This window comes from Macrobrachium rosenbergii, chromosome 53 (genome assembly GCF_040412425.1).
Source record: "Macrobrachium rosenbergii isolate ZJJX-2024 chromosome 53, ASM4041242v1, whole genome shotgun sequence".
NCBI classification, from domain to species: Eukaryota; Metazoa; Arthropoda; class Malacostraca; order Decapoda; family Palaemonidae; genus Macrobrachium; species Macrobrachium rosenbergii.
The window spans coordinates 31745324-31765323 of NC_089793.1; the positions used below are offsets into that span (position 1 = coordinate 31745324).

The 20000-nt window shown below is 36.2% G+C and overlaps 1 protein-coding gene across 1 annotated transcript in view; it reads left to right on the forward strand.

The window, feature by feature from the left end:
* Nucleotides 1-20000, forward strand: part of LOC136834395 (solute carrier family 49 member 4 homolog) — a 239998-nt gene that overhangs the window by 76060 nt on the left and 143938 nt on the right. The window contains 1 exon segment of the mRNA XM_067096959.1: nt 11968-12029. The gene's annotated coding sequence lies outside the window, so the exon portion shown is untranslated.

Genomic DNA, 20000 nt, shown 5'->3' on the forward strand with positions numbered 1-20000 from the left:
AAGTGTCATTGGTTTTACCTTACTAATAGTGGGCTTTTAGAACCACAATGCCCACATTGTCTCTCTCTCTCTCTCTCTCTCTCTCTCTCTCTCTCTCTCTCTCTCTCCTCTTTGAAAGGATTTCCTTCCCCCTCCTCCTCCTCCCCTTCTTCTTTCCTTCCCCCTCCTCCTCCTCCCCTTCTTCTTTCCTCCCCCTGAGGAATGTTTGAGGAATTCATATCGGCAAGGTCGGTGACCTTGGCGAGTTGCCCCCGCCGAGTGCCACTGTGGCACTGTTTCACTTGCTGTAATGAGGTGGGATCGGTTGGCTCTGTCTTGGCGTTTGTTATTATTATTATTATTATTATTATTATTATTATTATTATTATTATTCATTCAAAGCTCTCTGGACGCGTTGCTCCTTCCTCATTGTTACTGCAGTTATAAATATTGTTATTCGTCTTATTTATAATCGTTATTGCTGTTTTAGTCACTATGACGAATATTATTATTATTATTATTATTATTATTATTATTATTAATTATTATTATTATTATTATTATTATTATTATTATTATTATTATTATTATTATTATTATTATTCATTCATTCAAGGCTCTCTGGACGCGTTGCTCCTTCCTCATTGATGTTGTAGTTATAAATATTGTTATTCTTGTTATTTATAATCGTTATTGCTGTTTTAGTCCCTATTATTATTATTATTATTATTATTATTATTATTATTATTATTTATGTTTTTTTGCATATAATAATAATAATAATAATAATAATAATAATAATAATAATAATAATAATAATAATACTAATGTACAGTTGTTTAACCTCTTTTAGGGACTCGAAGAAATACTTCTTAAACAAAAATAAATAATAATAATTCTGTGAGAATTATTATTATTACTATTACATTGTACAGCAATCGAAGGCGATTTCAGCCTTGAGGAAAGGCCCATGTGACCATCTCTGCCAAAGGCACTGTTACTGGTTTTCTGCAAAAGCAGTTTTGGCTTTCTGCAAAACCTGTTACTGGTTTTGTTGGCTTTCTGCAAAAGAGGAAGAAGGGAAGTTAGAACTTCTTCTGCTTCCTCTGTGCCTCAAGAAGTAGCTACTGTAGCTCGTTGTGCAGAATGGCAACAACAGATTTTGCAGAAAGCCAGAAACTGCTTTTGAGGAAAACCAGCAACAGATATTGAGAAAGCCAGAAACTGCCTTTGCAGAAAGCCAGAAACTGCTTTTGCAGAAAGCCAGAAACTGCTTTTGCAGAAAACCAGCAACGGATGTTGCAGAAAGCCAGAAACTGCTTTTGCAGAAAACCAGCAACAGGTTTTGCAGAAAGCCAGAAACTGCTTTGTAGAAAACCAGCAACAGGTTTTGCAGAAAGCCAGAAACTGCTTTTGCAGAAAGCCAGAAACTGCTTTTGTAGAAAACCAGCAACAGATTTTGCAGAAAGCCAGCAACAGGTTTTTGCCGAAAGCCAGCAACAGAACAGTAGCAACTGTTTTGCAGAAAGCCAGATACTGCTTTCGCAGAAAGCCACCAACAGGTTTTTGCTGAAAGTCAGCAACAGTTATGGCAGAACGACAGAAACTGCTTCTCACAGAAAGCTAACAACAAGTTTTACAGAAAGTCAGCAACATGTTTTGCAGAAAGCCAGCCACATGTATTGCAGAAGCCAGAAACTGCTTTTGCAGAAAACCAGCAATAGGTACTGCAGAAAGCCAGAAATCGTTTTTGCAGAAAGTCAGCAACAGCTCTTGGCTGAAAGCCAACAACAGACTGCAGAAATCTAGCAACAGGTATTGCCGAACGCTAGAAACGCCTTTTAAAGAAAGCCAGCAACAAGTTTTGCAGAAAGCCGATATCGGTTTTTGCAGAAAATCAGCAGCAGGTATTGCAGAACGCCAGAAACCACTTTTGCTGAAAGCTAGCAACAAATTTTGCAGAAAGCCGGTATCAGGTTTTGCAGAAAGTCAGCAACAGGTGTTGCAGAATCCAGAAACTTCTCTTGCAGAAAGCCAGCAACAGGTATTGCAGAAGATAGAAACTGCTTTTGCAGGAAGCAGCAACAGGTGTTGCAGAACACTAGCAACTGCTTTTGCAGAAAGCCAGGAACAGGACTTTACTGAAAGCCATTAACAGGTTTTGTAGAAAGCTAGCAACCAGTTTTGCAAAAAGCCGGTATCAGGATTTGCAGAAAGTCAGCAACGGGTATTGCAGAACTAGAAATTTCTTTTTTAGAAAGCCAGCAACAGGTCGTCTTGCCGGTACCTCTGATGTCAATAATAAAGCATTTCAGAGACTCGCGCCAATTTTACGATATTCCTACATAGGCCTTTGTTTTGTCTTGCCTTATCCTGTATAGGCCTTCTCTGCCGCTTTTGTTGTTTTGTATTTAGGCCCGTCTCTGGTTTTGGCGTTCCCTTTGTAGGTCTTCTTTTCTGTTATGTTATTTTCTACATAGGCCTACTGTTTCCGGAAGCCTGCTTTTGAAGTTAATAGTTTCTTTTCGTCTTGTTCCATATGATTGTGTGGATGTCTGGAATGATGATCCTATTAATTTATTGTATTGTTTATATGTATACAGTATTGTGTACTATATATATATATATATATATATATATATATATATATATATATATATATATATATATATATGCATATATAATATGTGTGTGTTTATGTATATATGTATACATTTATTGTAAAGACGTGTTAATATTACAGACATTGATATGTAATGTGATAAAAGGCTTCAAGGTTGTGTGTGCATGTATCACAATTAAACACACACTATATATATATATATATATATATATATATATATATATATATATATATATATATATATGTGTGTGTGTGTGTGTGTGTGTGTGATATTGTGTGTGTATGTTTGTGTGTGTACACCAAACATTTATGTAATCCAGGTAAGAATGACGTTCCTCGCGGCCAACATTCTTGACAAAATCTTGAAAATTTCTTAGATCAAGGCCAATATTTCCATCTATGACTGCTTTGTAAAAGCATTTCTGGCAACCCAGTTTCCATCTGTTATGAAAGGAAGCCTCAGGCGACAGCCGAACTCCCAATTTTTCACTGCCAAGGAGGAACAGCTGACAGAAACATTTTTATTAGTCAAGTCATTTTTTAGTTTTCTGTAAAAGAAAACTATTGTGCCAGCTTTGTCTGTCCGTCCGCGCTTTTTCTGTCCGTCTTCAGATCTTATAAACTACTGAGGCTAGAGGGCTGCAGATTGGTATGTTGATCATCCAGTCTCCAACCATCAAACACCAAATTGCAGCCCTGTAGCCAGAGTAGTTTTTATTTTGTTTAAGGTTAAAGTTAGCCATAATCGTTCTTTTGGCACCGCAATAGGTACCAACAACATAGGCCACCACCCGACCGTGGTGATTTTCATGGGCCGCGGCTAAGAGTGTTATGGGCCGTGGCCACCGGACAGAAAACTCGATTGCGCCGAAGAAACTTCGGCGCATTCTTTGCTTGTTTTTTGCGAGACTGACAGCAACAGCTTCCCTCTCCGTAAGCCTTATCTGTAAATGTGGATGTTTGTTTATTTTAGAATGACAACATTGAGAACATTTTATTGTAGTAAACAAGTTTTTTTTTTAACGGGAATGACAGCAACAGCTTCCCTCTCCTTAAGCCTTATCTGTAAGTAGTTGGTCGATGTTTGTTTATTGTAGAATGACAACACTGACAACATTTTATTACGGTCAAATAATTTTTTTATTATTTTTTTAACTTGACTGACAGCAACAGCATTCCTGTCCATATTTAGAGTGACAACAATGATGACATTTTATTACAGTCAGATCATCTGTTTACCTTATTTTTTTTAACGGGACTTAAGTTAAGTATACCTTAGTTTAACAGGACTGATAGCAACAGCTTCTCTCTCCATAAGCTTTATCTGTAAGTAGTTGGTCGATGTTTTATTGTAGAATGACGACATTGACAACATTACGTACCAACTTTCATTTAAAACTTGTAGATTTTAAAAATGAAATCTATATATATTTGCTGAAAACTTTGCACATATACTTTCGAGGTAATTAATTGAAAATTTCAGAATAAACCGTCAGTAACTGTTTTTGATACAAATACTGATAATCTAAACTATTTAGACTACTTTTTACTGAACAAAGGCAAAAAGAAGAAGAAGAAGAAAAAGGAAACAGAAAAAGAGGAATTAGAATTAGAAGAAGTAGAAGATATAATAACAATAATGGCGCCGCATGTCTCGGTCCTCACACGCAATTCGTCATTTTTTTTTTACTTTTCGTCCTATCATTAAGCACAAGAGGGGCGGCGGTCGTAAAAAAATAGTAATAAGGGTATTTGCTGGAGTCATTTCGATAACGGGATTATTTGCAGGAATCTCCAGGCGGAAATATGGGCACTCCACAAGGCACGTAAGGTTGAGTGGAACCGAGTTACTGAAATGATACATAGGTATTATTATTATTATTATTATTATTATTATTATTATTATTATTATTATTATTATTGCTGAGAAATTCACAATCTCGTGACAAACAAACTGGGTCATAAAAATCTACAATTATATAGCAAAATATATATTTTACATAAAAATATAGTTTTTCAATATAATTATGGATTTTTATTACACATTAATATCTTTATTATTATATAATCCCGTAGGGGGGGTGCGGTTAGTGCCGTCAGCGCATTTCACGTGGTGCATTGTAGGCACTACTTAAGAATCTCGTGACAAACAAACTGTGTAATAAAAATCCACAATTATATAGTAAACTATGTATTTTACATAGTAATATAGTTTTACTATATAATTGTGGATTTTTATTGCACATTATTATCTTTATTATTATATAATCCCGTAGGGGGGTAGGCCTTCAGTGCATCTCACGTGGTGCACTGTAGGCACTACTTAAGGCTTTTTGCAGCATCCCTTCGGCCCCTAGCTGCAACCTCTCTCATTTCTTTTACTGTACCTCCGTTCATATTCTCTTCCTTTCATCTGACTTTCCACCCTCTCTAAAAATTGTTTCCCAATGCAGCTGCGAAGTTTCCTTCTTGTTACACCTTTCAGTGCTAATTACTGTCAATTTCCCTTTCAGCGCTGAATGACCTCGTAGGTCACAGCGCTTGGTCTTTGGCCTAAATTCTGTGTTCTGTTCTGTTATCATTATTATTAGTATTACTTCCGTTGTTCTGATGTTTTATTAGTAGCATTCTATTTTTATTATTTTTATTGTTATCATTATTGTTCCTGCCGTTGTTCTGATTTTGTGTTGTAATACTGTATTATTATTATTATTATTATTATTATTATTATTATTATTATTATTATTGCTGTCGTTGTTCTGATGCTTTTCATTAGTAATACTGCGTTATTCTTATTACTATTATTATTGTTAGTATTATTATTTTTACTATTATTATTACTGTGATGCTTTGGTTACCAGTACTGTATTATATTATTATTACTATTATTATTATTATTATTATTATTATTATTATTATTATTATTATTATTGTGATGCTTTGATTAGTAGTACAGTGTTATTATTATTATTATTATTATTATTATTATTATTATTATTATTATTATTATTATTATTATTATTATTATTTCGGTTGTTGCTCCGATGCTTTGTGTTTGTCATACTATTACTATTGAGGATAATGTTTTGCAGGTGTCAGTTTTATTAACTGTCAAAAAAAAAAAAAAAAAAAAAAATATATATATATATATATATATATATATATATATATATATATATATATATATATATATATATATATATATATATATATTTAATGATGAATAATATTGCCAAGGCCAGGAAGAACATTCTTTATTATAGAAGCTTCGAGGTATAAAACCTCATCATCAGGCTGAAAAACCGACAAGGATGAGAATCAATGAAAATACAATAAAATGAATCGTCATAATAAATCTTCAGCAAAAATACTAACCAAATATATAAAACGAACAGCTATCGTGTAATTTCATAGTAGGTACACAATTGGGTCGTTAAATATTTTACTTTGTGAGTGGTAGTTTGTTTACATTTCACCTTATTTTTATTTTTATGTTTGTGTTCGTTTTTTAATTTTCGTTATTTTGCGTCTCACCCTTTTAGTTTGTATTTTTACTGTTCGTTTTATATATTTGGTTAGTATTTTTACTGAAGATTTATTATGACAATTCATTTTATTGCAATTTCATTGATTCTCATCCTTGTCGGTTTTTCAGCCTGATGATGATGAGTTTTATACCTGAAAGCTCATATAAAGAATGTTCTTCCTGGTATTGGCAATATTATTCATCATTAAGCTAAGATTTCAAATAGCTGCCCAATTACAAGTATATATATGATATATATATATATATATATATATATATATATATATATATATATATATATATATATATATATATATATATATATATATATATATACATACTGTATTACTGTATACACGTAACGCGTTTTTTTAAAGATTCCAACATGTTCAAACCATCTCATGAAATGTGAGCAGTCTTTTCAACTATGCTAACCCCTTTTTCGCACCGTATTCTTATCTCTGTGTCACTCTTACTCTGCTCTGAGTGAATTCATCAGAACAACCAAGTAATAACGATGGTAATAATGTTCGTTGTTTTTTCATAGAAATGATGACCGCAGGAAAATTCCAATTCGTTTTCTTATAACTTTTTAACTAGTAAGTCATATAAATCTCTCATGTTATTTTTTTGTGTCTGCTTAAATTGCTGTATTTACACAAGTCCTAAATCCCACACAACCTTTTTATGCGAAACATTTTATCGAAAAAATTTCTCAAAAGGGAATTTCTAATTCCAAAAGGCATTCCAGCCTCTTCAATTGAGTTTGCGAAAGATTCAAGTGATTTACCTTAAAACTAGATTCAATTTCAAGAGAAAGAGAGAAAGAGAGATTCTCTTTCTTTCTCTCGAACGCCTTTTTCTCATTCTCTTGTACATACCTCGCCAATTGCTTCTTCATTAAGGAAGGAGACCGGCCTCTCGATAACTGAAGGATCTCTCGGAGGATTCCGAAGGACCTTGGGGGTGGGGGTGGGGTGGTGGAGGAGCGTCTCCTCCCTATTAATCCTGTCTTAATTAACCTCTTCCACCTCTTGCTACTCAGAATGTAGCTTCGGATTTCATTGCGGATGGAGGTAGTGGTTGGGCGGAGGGGAGGAAAGGGGAGGGATGTGGAAAGAGGGGAAGGGGTAGGAGGTGGTTAGGACACTCATAACTCTTCACTGATCAACTTTTTGCTTGGAGGATGAACTTGACCTTTCGTTTTTGAATTTGCGAGTCCACCGTTTTTTGGTTTGTTGTTGTTTTTATTTTTTCTATATTTTTCATGAAATTTTGGATTTTTTACTTATCTACATTTATTCTGATTTTTTTTTAAAATGAGTTTTTCGTTTTTCTTATTTTTTTTCGTGTGATTTTTCGCTTTTTTCTGTATTGACAGTATTTTGCTCCAGTAAATTTTCATATTCCATTATTTTGATGTGGTTTGAAAAACTGTCTTATCGGATATTTAAGAAGAAATCTTTCGGATATTTTAAACACTATCTGTCGGATATTCATTTTGAAATACAAAATGTTTTAGGGTAAGTTAGTTTAAAAAATTATACCTGTCAGTGAAGGTAATCGAGACTGGTCTGTAATTGGATAGGTGACCAGCTTGGGTGGACGATCACTCCATGACCATTGCTGAAACTTGTGTTAGGCTCCAGTATTGTAGGGGTTGCAGTGGGTCCCACTAACGCCCAAAAATCACCAACTGGATGGGTGAAAGGTGGGATGGCAAGTGTGAGTTGGGAAGTTTTCTCTCTCTCTCTTTATTTATATATATATATATATATATATATATATATATATATATATATATTATATATATATATATATATGTGTGTGTGTGTGTGTGTGTTGTGTGTTTACACACACACACATATATACTGTATATATATTTATATAATGTATACACATTATACAGTATATATTTTTTCTTGTAATATAATTAATTAGGAGCAATTCCTAAGAGGCTGTAAAACCTTAATGCACGTATGTGAGTAGAGAGAGAGAGAGAGAGAGAGAGAGAGAGAGAGAGAGATCGCATTATCACTTACCAAATCAACGCACGTGAGAACTCTGGATACTGTGCAGTTAACAACTGACGCCATTAAGTATAGCTTTGGGTGGGGCATATGGGCGAGGCTTGAACCCTGACAGGGAATTACAAAAATTAGGAGACATCCTCTCTAGGAGTCTAGTGAATACGCCTTCTGCCTTTCCCCGGGTGGGGAGTGTGGAGGTTGTATGGCGTGGTTTGTGGGGGAGGGGGCCATGGATAAGAAAAAATACTCCTGCTGTTTTTGTCTTTCCTGAATTATAACTTTTGAATGGCAGGTGTGTCCTGTTTAGGCATCACGCATCACGTCTTTCTTTCCTTTTTCATTTATTTATTTATTTATTTTTACGTTTTTTTTTTTTTGCGGCCTGCTATTGAAAAGTTTCACTCTATTGCCTCTCTCTTCGGCATTTGCTTGAGAAATAGGCAAACAGATAAAGTGATAAATAAATTCGTATGGCTCTTCCATATGATCAAGTATAGTACTTTATTTTAGATTAAGCTTAAACACTGTATTGTTCGTTACATGTATTCAGGTCGCGGTTGAGTTTTAGCTATTTAGATGTAGACTCATATTAATTAAAGGAGTATTGGATAAGTATTGCATACTTATCCAATACTCCTTTTTATGCTGGAGTATATTCTCGATTGAGACAGACGGACAGACGTAGGAATGCTGCTGCTTGTTTCATAATAAATATCTCTAGATATGCCGACTTACCCTGTATCCTTTATACTCAGTGGTATAATAGTTGATACTTAACTTCCTCATACTCTTGCTCACTTCAGAAATTCCAAAAAAGTATATCAAATATTTTTAGTGGAAATTCATATAGCTAGGATACCACAGATATAGGTTTTTAATTTCTGCAAAAGAAAACAATTGAGATGGCTTTATATGTCCGTCCGCACTTTTTCTATCCGCCCTCAGATCTTAAAAACTACTGAGGCTAGAGGGCTGCAAATTGGTATGTTGATCATCCAGCCTCCAATCATCAAACATACCAAATTGTAGCCCTCTAGCCTCAGTAGTTTTTATTTTATTTAAGGTTAAAGTTCGCAATGATCGTGCGTCTGGCACCGCTATAGGTGCAACAACACAGGCCAACAACGGGTCGTGGGTGAAAGTTTCATTGACCGCGGCTAAGAGTTTCATGGGCCGTGGCAGAGAGTTTCATAGAGCATTATACGCTGTACGGAAAACTCGATTGCACCGATGAAACTTCGGCGCATTTATTACTTTTTTTTGAGGGGGCAGGTTGGGGAAGCTGACGGTAAATATCTACAGCCGATGTCAGTGAAGTCTTTATCTTGCCTCTGATTGGCTGATGTATTTGAATTCCAACCTTTGGTGGGTGGTGAGCAGCGTAAGCTTCAGCCAATCACGATTAGCTTCAGTGATATCAATGTGGATTTTTATTTACTTAACCTAAAAAAACAGACTGTGGTGTAAATGATAGTTTGGTACTTTTTATAATTACTTAACCCCCAGGATGATTCTATAATGGTCAGCTTTCCACAATCATATTTTGGGAATTGTAAAAACCGTATAATAGCTCTACATTTTATTTTTATTCATAGCTACAAATTTGCTAGTAGCACTGAAAGGTGCCTTTAATATTCTCATATCTTTTTTTTCGGTTAATGAACGGGTCTGTTGGTAGCCGTGATAAACGCCTTCCAATTTGCTTTTTTTCCTCGTATTGGCAGCCCTGATGAGCGTCTTTGATAAGCGTAATGTTTTTGTTTTTGCCACGAATAGCTCAGTTGGCAGCCTTGACAAGCGCCTATGAATTCATTGTTGCCTAATATATTTTTCTCTCGTTCGTGGGCCATAGTAGCTCATCTTTGTGCTCATTTGATATCAGTGCAATATTCCCCTCCCACTCAGAGTCTCCGTTGGTAGCCCTGATGTGCGCGCCTCTGATTGCGAACATGTTTACCCGAGTTTTCGATCGCGATGACCTTATCTGGGAAGGTAGTGTTTGGCGTGTACACACGATTGACCATGAGAGCAAACACCAGGATCCAATTCGCTCTCATGGGCCTCGGGAAATCTGATATACCGCGCGGAAGCGTGATTAAGACGGGCGTGTTTTGATAAAACGCGCTCGCTCTCCTCAGAAGGTGTCTAATGGCTGTGACGAAGCTTTTGGCGATGATGTATAGCCACTGGGGGAAGAAAAATAGAAAGAAAATAGGAAAAAGAAAGCGGATGCAGGGTAAAAGAATGGGAGACACTGATGAAGGATGGAAGTTTTGATGATTGAAGTGTACGTGGGTTAAGAGATGTTCAGATCAGTACACCCTCGAGACAGTTTTCTAGATTTACACTGAAAAATTTGGGCTAGTTTGGCTGATTGGTTTATAATATTGACATAACAACAGTAGAGGTCATTAAAGCCGATTTAGCTAAAGATTTTTTTCCCCGGCAGATACTAATAACAAACTGACAATAAGAAATGTGTATCGAACTTTATTAATGATCATTGTTTAAAGAGTCATAGATTTTAATTTAATATGCAGTTGGTTACCGGATATATTTCTTATATATATTTTCTTACGATTATGTAATGTTATTCGTACACAGTTACCAGAATAAATGACTAATCGATATTACTTTGTTACAGTTCCGAAGACAAATGGTAGATTGAAATATTTAAACACTTTCCAGGACAAATGACAGCTTGAGTTTACATAGCAATGCTTTAAGGATTAGAGTTCATGTACCTTGATCATTTTAAGTAAATACAGTTTTTAAGTTTTCTGTAAAAGAAAACTATTAAAATGGCTATTTGTCTGTCCGTCCTCATTTTTTCTGTCCGCCCTCAGATCTTAAAAACTGCTGAGGCTAGAGGGCCGCAAATTAGTATGTTGATCATTCCCCTCCAATCATCCAACTTACCAAATTACAGCCCTCTAGCCTCATTAACTTTTATTTTATTTCAGGTTAAAGTTAGCCATGGTCGTGCGTCTGGCACCGGTATTGGTGCCAACAACGCAGGCCACAACCGGTCCGTGGCTGGGAGTTTCATACAGCATTAAACGCTGTAAAGAAAACTCGATTGCGCCGAAGAAACTTGGGCGAATTTTCTACTTGTTTCTTCCTCTGAACAACGCTTCGGTATTCCTAGAACGCTGTCTCCCGAAATTGAATTACGGTTTTAACTTTTTTGTTTTGTTTTGTTTATCCTTAATATGAGTTTATTAAAGTTCTGTTATTTGTAATCTGAAGTTACCCCTGAAAAAATAATATTGTATTGTGATTTTAATGGATCACTGACTGACGTATTGCGACGCTCAGAGGCTTGCCTTAAGTATTTGTTCATAGATGAGACGCGGAAATTGAAGCAAGACATTGTTGAAGGAGCTGGACAACTAAAAGGCAAGAGGCTAACGTGAATGGATGAAAAGACCCTCCGTTATGATTTTGATTTTTTTATGTATCCTTAACACCAGTATGTCAAATTATTATTTTATTTATATAATCTGCAGTTCCCCCCATAAAAGTATTATTATTATTGTAAGGTAGTTTAACGAGACCAGTAACAAACATTTTGAGGGATTCATAGGCCTGCCTGAATTATCTAATCATAGATGAGACTCTGAAGTTGAAGCAAGGAATTGTTGAAGGAGCTGGACAGCTAGGAATTAAGAGACCAACCTGAATGGATGACAAGACCCTCCTCTAGATTCTCGTTAAATAGAGCCTCCTATTTCAGCTTTTGACAATACTTATGTTGTGATTATTATGTGACGGAATATTATATTTTTTTCTTTTTCTTTTTGCTTCAGGATCCCAGTACCCACCATGCCTCCACTGGTCGCCTTTCTTTTGGCGAGATTTTCGTAAATCGGTAAGTAAAAGATCGTTTATAGTGATTTAATTTTATAATTTTACTCTAGTGCAGTTATCAAGGGCCATAAAAACGCCATTTAGGCGATAAAACCACGTATTTCGAGCAACAACACTTGTGGTATGAGTTCCTCGTTGGACGGGTTGGTATCGGTCTCGGCTAGCACTCTGCTGGACCCGCGTTCGATTCCCCGATTGGCCAATGAAGAATTAGAGAAATTTATTTCTGGTGATAGAAATCCATTTCTCGTTATAATGTGGTCCGGCTTACAATAAGCTGTGGGTCCCGTTGCTAGGTAACCAGTTGGTTCTTAGCCACGTAAAATAAATCTGATCCTTCGGGCCCAGCCTAGAGAGCTGTTAATCAGCTCAGTGGTCTGGTTAAACTAAGGTATACTTAACTTACCTTGTGGTAAGGCGACGCTGGTTGTATGTAGGGAGCAGTGCTAGTCCTGTGAGAGATGAAGTCATTCCGTTGTTGTGTTGAGGTCTTCGTTATCCCCCACCTGCGTCGAGTCTGGTGGGCGTATCTGCTGGAACACTTGCTTGAGAATAGGTCTTTCAAGATTACCTCCGAAGTTTGATAAGAACCGTTTTCAGTTTTCTGTAAAAGAAAATACTGAGATGGCTTTGTCTGTCCGTTCACTTTTTCTGCCCGCCCTCAGATCTTAAAAACTACTGAGACTAGAGGGCTGCAAATTGGTATGTTGATCATCCACTCTCCAGTCATCAAACATACAAATTTGCAGCCCTCTAGCTTCAGTAGCTTTATTTTATTTAAGGTTAAAATTCGCCATGATCGTGCGTCTAGCAACGCTATAGGATAGGCCACCACCGGGCTGTGAATAAAAGTTTAATGGGCCGCGGCTCATACAGCATTATACGCTGTACAGAAAACTCGATTGCGCCAAAGAAACCTCTGCGCGTTTTTTTTTTTTTTTTGTTAAATAATGAAATTGGTCTTTTGAAGGAATTGAAAGGTTTACTTGAGTAGAGGGTTGTATCAAATAAAATTTTATCAAGATTGCAGTCATTCTCCTTCGTTTTGGATGAAATGCTGCAGAACGGTTATTCATTCCATAAATAGCTTCCAGTCTCTCTCTCTCTCTCTCTCTCTCTCTCTCTCTCTCTCTCTCTTGTTTTGTAAGCGGCGGCACACTCGCATCGCTACCGATACGACCTGGGATCGCATCCGAGCACGCAGTATTTAGTTCATTGGGCCTTTATTGACCTAAGCTGAGAGGTAGGTACCTGGAGGTCGATCGACAGTTGTGAATCCTAAAGAGAGAGAGAGAGAGAGAAGAGAGAGAGAGAGAGAGAGAGAGAGAGAGAGAGAGAGAGTTTTTCTAAAACAGTCTAAAAATAAGTATTAATTTTAACAGTAATGACCGAAAATGCTTAAAAAAAAATCAGATTTTTTGGTGGTTTAGGATGTTTCAGAATATTTTGAAGAGGGGGTTTTAATATTGTTTAAAAAAAACACACCCCATTGCTTTGGACTGTCTCATATGCATATATGTTTATGCATGCACGATTTTTTTTTTGAGTGGGGGAGGGTCAATATTTTAAATGCTTTTTTGCCACATGCTGTTTTTACCCTTCATATATGTGCACCGTTCTTGAGGAATCCATGGAATTTAGTCTTTTACATGTAAACTTTTCCTCATTTTGAATAATAATTACGTAAGTAAACCCCTCAATTCCTTCAAAAGACCAATATCATCATTTAACAACAAAAAACAAGCAAAAAATACACCGAAATTTCTTAGGCGCAATCGATTTTCTGTACAGCGTACAGTGCTGTATGAGCCGCGGCACATGAAACTTTCAGCCATGACCAGGTGATGGCTGTCCTATAGCGTTGCCAGACGCACGATCATGGCTAACTTTTACCTTAAATAAAATAACAACTACTGAAGCTTGAGGGCTGCAATTTTGTATGTTTGATGACTGGAGAGTGGATGATCAACATACCAATTTGCAGCCCTCTAGCCTTATTAGTTTTTAAGATCTGAGGGCGGGCAGAAAAAGTGCGAACGGACAGACAAAGTCATCTCAATAGTTTTCTTTTACGGAACACAAAAAACGATTCTAATCAAACTTCGGAGGTAATCTTGAAAGACCTATTCTCAAGCAAGTCTTCCAGCGGATACGCCCACCAGACTCGACGCATAATAATAATAATAATAATAATAATAATAATAATAATAATAATAATAATATTCTAAGTCATGGAAAAATTACCCCGCCCCCCAGTATATTAATTTTGAATGTCTGTGTATCCCAAAATGTTTCCTGGTTAATTTTCTTGTCTCGTTTTCCATTTTGCTTTATTTCCAAGATTTCCATTCCCTGTCAAGTTTTTTTTTCAGTTTCTATTTTTTTTTACTACTATAGAAGCCGTAATATCAGCCTTACTTATCGTATTAAAAAAAAAGGTCAAATTGACTCTCGTTTGATATTGCTAGACCCAAGTACGGCATTATTTGAAGCTCCGATACCTGAAGTTGGATTTAGGAAGAAATATGAATATGATGAAAAGTGAATGGCGTCCTTGTCCTGTGACTATAAGGTCGAGTTCCTTTAGAAAGAATCGTGATTATCGACCATTTGCTTTATGGATATGTATTGTTACCCATTCGGTACCTTTATCATTTTATTTATTCACTGACTCTCCACCTTACTATTCAAAAGGATTCATTTAAAGTTAGAAAACTGTGCCCGATAGAGTAAGCTTTCTGTGGTCAAGCGTTGGACATTTCCATTGCGCATGTCCAAGATATATTTAAGGGTGCTGTACTTGTCTGGTTAACCAAGAGGGAAGTCTCTATATTATATATACTTGTCGGGTTTACCAGGCAGGATATTTTTGTATAATAAACGCAACCCCTAAACCATAGATTTTGTCTTCGGGTAGTAAACTGTATGTATCTTAATCCAGACTGACTTTAATTGATTCGTTATGACGTTAATTGATTCTTCATGACTTAAACTGATTCTTCATGGCTATAATTGATTTCTGTTCTTTGTTGCGAGTGTTTACAACCAAGTCATCATAACTAACTTTCAGTGACCCAGAAAAAAAAGCCTTGTAATATATATACTTTTCCACCAACATGTGGCTTTCTTGTTCAGGAAGAAAATACAAGATACAAAATATAAATACGTCTATGTATGCATATAATAAACACGTTTGTGTATGCCCGTTTCTACAAATATACATGCTTGTAAATTCACGTGCGGCTGAGACTTGTACTTCACTGTATGTACGGTAAGGGTTCAAGGCCTAGAATTCTCAGTTCCAGTACTTCACTGTATGTACAGGAAGGGTTGCTAAGGCATAGAGTTCTCAGTTCCAGTACCTCGGGACACGAATAACGGGCGGAATTACATATGATAAATGCAAGCGGTCCAGGCCTGGTATTGATTTCGTGTCGGAATGGAGAGAAGCAATTGAGCAGTTCTTTCTAACACTGCTATGTATGAATATCTTTTCGACCGAAGATATTGAGTACATTTGTTCACAAACAGTAAAAGTACGTTTGATTCAAATGTAATAGAACACTACAGAAAAGTATTGTATGATGATGATTGTAATTTACTCAGGTATGTGTGTTGACAAACACGAAAGTGCTCGGTACTGCGTCTCTCTCTCTCTCTCTCTCTCTCTCTCTCTCTCTCTCTCTCTCTCTCTCTCTCTCTCTCTCTCTCTCTCTTCCACCGCGTTATTCATGAGCGTATACACGTAAATCTTATAATATCATGCATTTCCTTTCAGATTGACCCTGATGTATGTATGTATGTACGTATGTATGTATGCGTGCTGTTTCTCCTCACTCCCATCAGTCTTCTTACCCACCTGTTCTTCATCTCAAAACATGACCATATCTTTTCATTATTCTTCTCTCTAGCTTTCTTGATAATTCCCGCCCTTTTCTCACTCCTCTGTTTACCTTTCCATGATAATTCTCCCCCCTTTTCTCATTTCTCTCTTTACCTTTCCTGATAATTCTCCTCCCTTTTCTCACTCTCTAATTTCTCACTCCTTTCTTTACCTTTCTCTGATAATTCTCTTCCATTTTCTCACTTTCTAGTTTCTCTCTTTACTTTTTCTGATCATTCTCCTCCCTTTTATTACTGCTCTCTTTACCTTTCTAGATAATTATTCTCCCATTTCTTACTCACCTCACCTTTCTCGATATTTCTCCTTTCTTTTCCCATTCGTCTCATTAACTTTCCCCTGATAATTCTCCCCCCGTTTTCTAACTTATCTCTTTACCTTCCCTGATAATTCACCTCCCTTTTCTCACTCCTCTTTACCTTTCTCTGATAATTTTCCCTTTTCTTACTACTCTCTCTCCCTTTCCCGATAGTTTTCCCTGCCTTTTGTCGCTCCTTTCTTTTACCTTTACCTGTTAAATCTCCTCCCTTTTCTCACTCTCTCTTTTCTTACTCCTATCTCTAACTTTCCCCTGATAATTCTCCTCCCTTTTCTCACTCCTCTCTTTCCTGATAATTCTCCTCCCTTTTCTCAGTCCTTGCTTTGCCTTTCCTGATAATTCTTCTCCCTTTTCCTCCTCTCTTTTCTAACTCCTCTCTACCACCCCTAATAATTCTCCTCCCTTTTCCTCCTCTTTTCTAACTGCTCTCTGCCTTCCCTGATAATTCTCCTACGTTTTCCTCCTCTCTTCTCTAACTCCCCTCTACCCTCTTGACAATTCTCCTCCTTTTTCTAACTCCTCTCTACCTTCCTTAATAATTCTCCTCCCTTTTCCTCCTCTCTTTACTAACTCGTCTGTCCCTTCCCTGATAATTCTCCCTTTCTCTCCTTCTCCCACCCGCCTCAGCATCCACATCTCAGGTGCACAGTCTCGCCCATCGATCACCTTGCGAGTGGTCGCGTTATTAATTCGTTCGCTTTCCTGATCACTGACTGCTTCGTGAAGAAGCACAGAATGGGAAGAGAGAGAGAGAGAGAGAGAGAGAGAGAGAGAGAGAGAGAGAGAGAGAGAGAGAGAGGGGCGTTTGAAAGATCTCGTCTGCGGTTCTTCCCCCCACTGAGGGAAATGTCGTCTGTAATGCGAAATTAATGATTACCGGAAGAAAGTGCACCGTCGGAAGTGTGTGTTTGGGGGGGGGGGGAAGGGGGGTGTTTAAGGCGGTGCGGCGGCGAGGGGGCGGGGGTCGGAGGTGAGAGGTGGCGGAGAGGTCTGCTTACTGCACGCCATGAGCAGCAATGCTCGTTGGAGCTATAGTAGCTGTTGTTTATATTACTCGTTTTTTAGCACCCTAAAAAAACATTAGGGCCATACTATGGTTAATATGTGTTTCGTCATCTTTCGTTTTACTGGACATCGGATTAATAAGCGTACGTGTTTTTGTATTTGATTATTTAAAAGCTCTTTGAAGTTTGTTTTGCTTGTAGAATCAGTTTCGAAATTTAGAATCTTTGCACTTTTTTGAATCAGTAAACTTCACCCTAGTGCATCGTCTGCATATGAATATATGAAATGTATACATTTTTTCTATATATTTATTAATTTGTTAATTTATTTTTTCTTTTTTATTAAGTGCTGTATATCCTATTACCTTATGTTACTTCTTTACTTCTTTCTAATGAACACCATATTCTTTGGAAGCTTGAGTTTCAAGTCAGTGGCCCCTGTGGGCGTGTTCAATATGAATAGGGTTCATCTTCTGAATAATAATAATAATAATAATAATAATAATAATAATAATAATAATAATAATAATATATTGTATATATATATATATATCTATATATTGTATTGTATATATACTTGTATGTAATTTTCCCTTTAATAAAACAGTTGTTCATACTCAGAATCAGTGTTTAATAGAATACATATTTTAAATGCAGTAGTTTGATCATTGGAGTCCATCACAGTGCTGTGCGTTGCTTTTCAATATGTACTTCATCTCCATGAAAAGCCTAACGTAGATGTAATTTTGTAACTTATGACTTAAGTAGTTAGGAATTAATTTTCCTAATTGGGACAGAGTATAGAAATTCAACGTACAACTACACATTATGGCGTACGTAGTTATTGATTGATTAAGGTTCTGTTATAGTTTAGGAATTTTCTCTGCTCCCCGTCAGTTACAATATAGAAAAGTTTTCAGGGGTACCCCCCGGCCGGCTTTTTTTTTTTTTTTTTTTTTTTTTAGACATGGTTTTTGGAACTGCCAGTACAAAGATGGCCAAGTTTGTCAAAGTTGCAGCAGAAACTTTGGTAATGCGGAGTTATGACCGTATGGAATCTTTCGTTGCTTTGTGCTTGCTTGAGACGCTTTGTCTAAGGATTTAACTTTATATAAACTTAAACTCTGACTCAGTATTCCAGTACTTTTGTTTCATCTTTCCATGGAGAAACTTTTTGCTGTTTACATATGTGTGCGTAAATGTGATGCAGCATAGGTGGAGACATAACCATAAAGTGGTTTGTACATGTTTGGAGAATACAATCCAACTGCAGGTGATTTTGCACATAGAAAACCCCTTTCTTTGCTGCAAATTTGAAGAGAAGTTTCAGAAAGGCCTTTTAAATGATATGGCGAATCTGCGCTTACAGAAGGTAGGAGGTCCATTAGAATGTGAAGAAACTGTCATTGAAATATAAAAATAAAGACAAAAATAGAAGTCAGACCATTGTACATTGCTACTGATTTTTTTTAGTATAATCGAGTTATCAGAGAGAGAGAGAGAGAGAGAGAGAGAGAGAGAGGAGAGAGAGAGAGAACCTTAGTATCCAGGAACTTCGAGGTTGCCTACTGGATAAAAATGATCGTTTCCATTTATTTAAAGAAGTCATGAATTATTCATTATTTATATTATGGGGAGACGAGTTTATTATTATTATTATTATTATTATTATTATTATTATTATTATTATTATTATTATTACCGATTTAATAGAAAACCGTCGCTCAAAAGAATGGGGATAGAGGCGTTTTGTGAACTGTATTTGCGAAAAAATTATTATTATTATTATTATTATTATTATTATTATTATTATTATTATTATTATTATTATTATTTCATTTAAAAATGATTGGAATTTTACGCGAAATTTACAAAATCCCCCGGAATAGCAGTACTTTCTAATGAAACGTGTACATAAGAATCTCCTCCCAATTATTATTATTATTATTATTATTATTATTATTATTATTATTATTATTATTATTATTATACGGTTCAGCTTCCCACATATTATTATTATTATGGTTCTTCTTCCCTTGTTGCTTATTATTATTTTTATTATTATTATTATTATTATTATTATTATTATTATTATTATTAAATCTGTATATGAAGACAAGAAGAACAAAACCAAACGAATCCTATTTCTCATGCAGTCCAAGCACCGAGCAAACACAGAGTGTCTTCCCGAGATTGCTTGTAACACAGAGCAAAAAAAAAAAAAAAAAAGAAAAAGAGGAAGAAAGGAAGGAAGGAAGAAAAGAAGCCATTTCAGGAATTAAATGCCCCAACTGCGTGTTCGCCCGAGTGCCCCTAATGATGCCAGTCAGACCATGTAGGGGCGGGTGGAGGGGAAGTAGGGTGAAAAGGGGAGGAGGGAGGGGAGTAGGGGAAAGTGGGGGAGGGAAAGCGCGAACTTCTCCCAGGTCTTTCCTTTTAACTTGGACTTGCCTCTTCCGGAGGACGTGTCCGGCGGCCAGCCTTCTGGAGGGGGGAGGGGGAAGGGGAGGGGTGCTGGAAGAAGGGGGAGTGTGTGCGCATGAACTTGGCGACGAAACTGGAATATGCATGAGTTTGTAATAGGTAGTATTAACTGTGTGACATATGCATGTATGTATGTAATAATATATATATATATATATTATATATATATATATATATATATATATATATATATATATATATATAGATGTATATATATTATATATTATATATATATATATATATATGTATGTATATATATATACA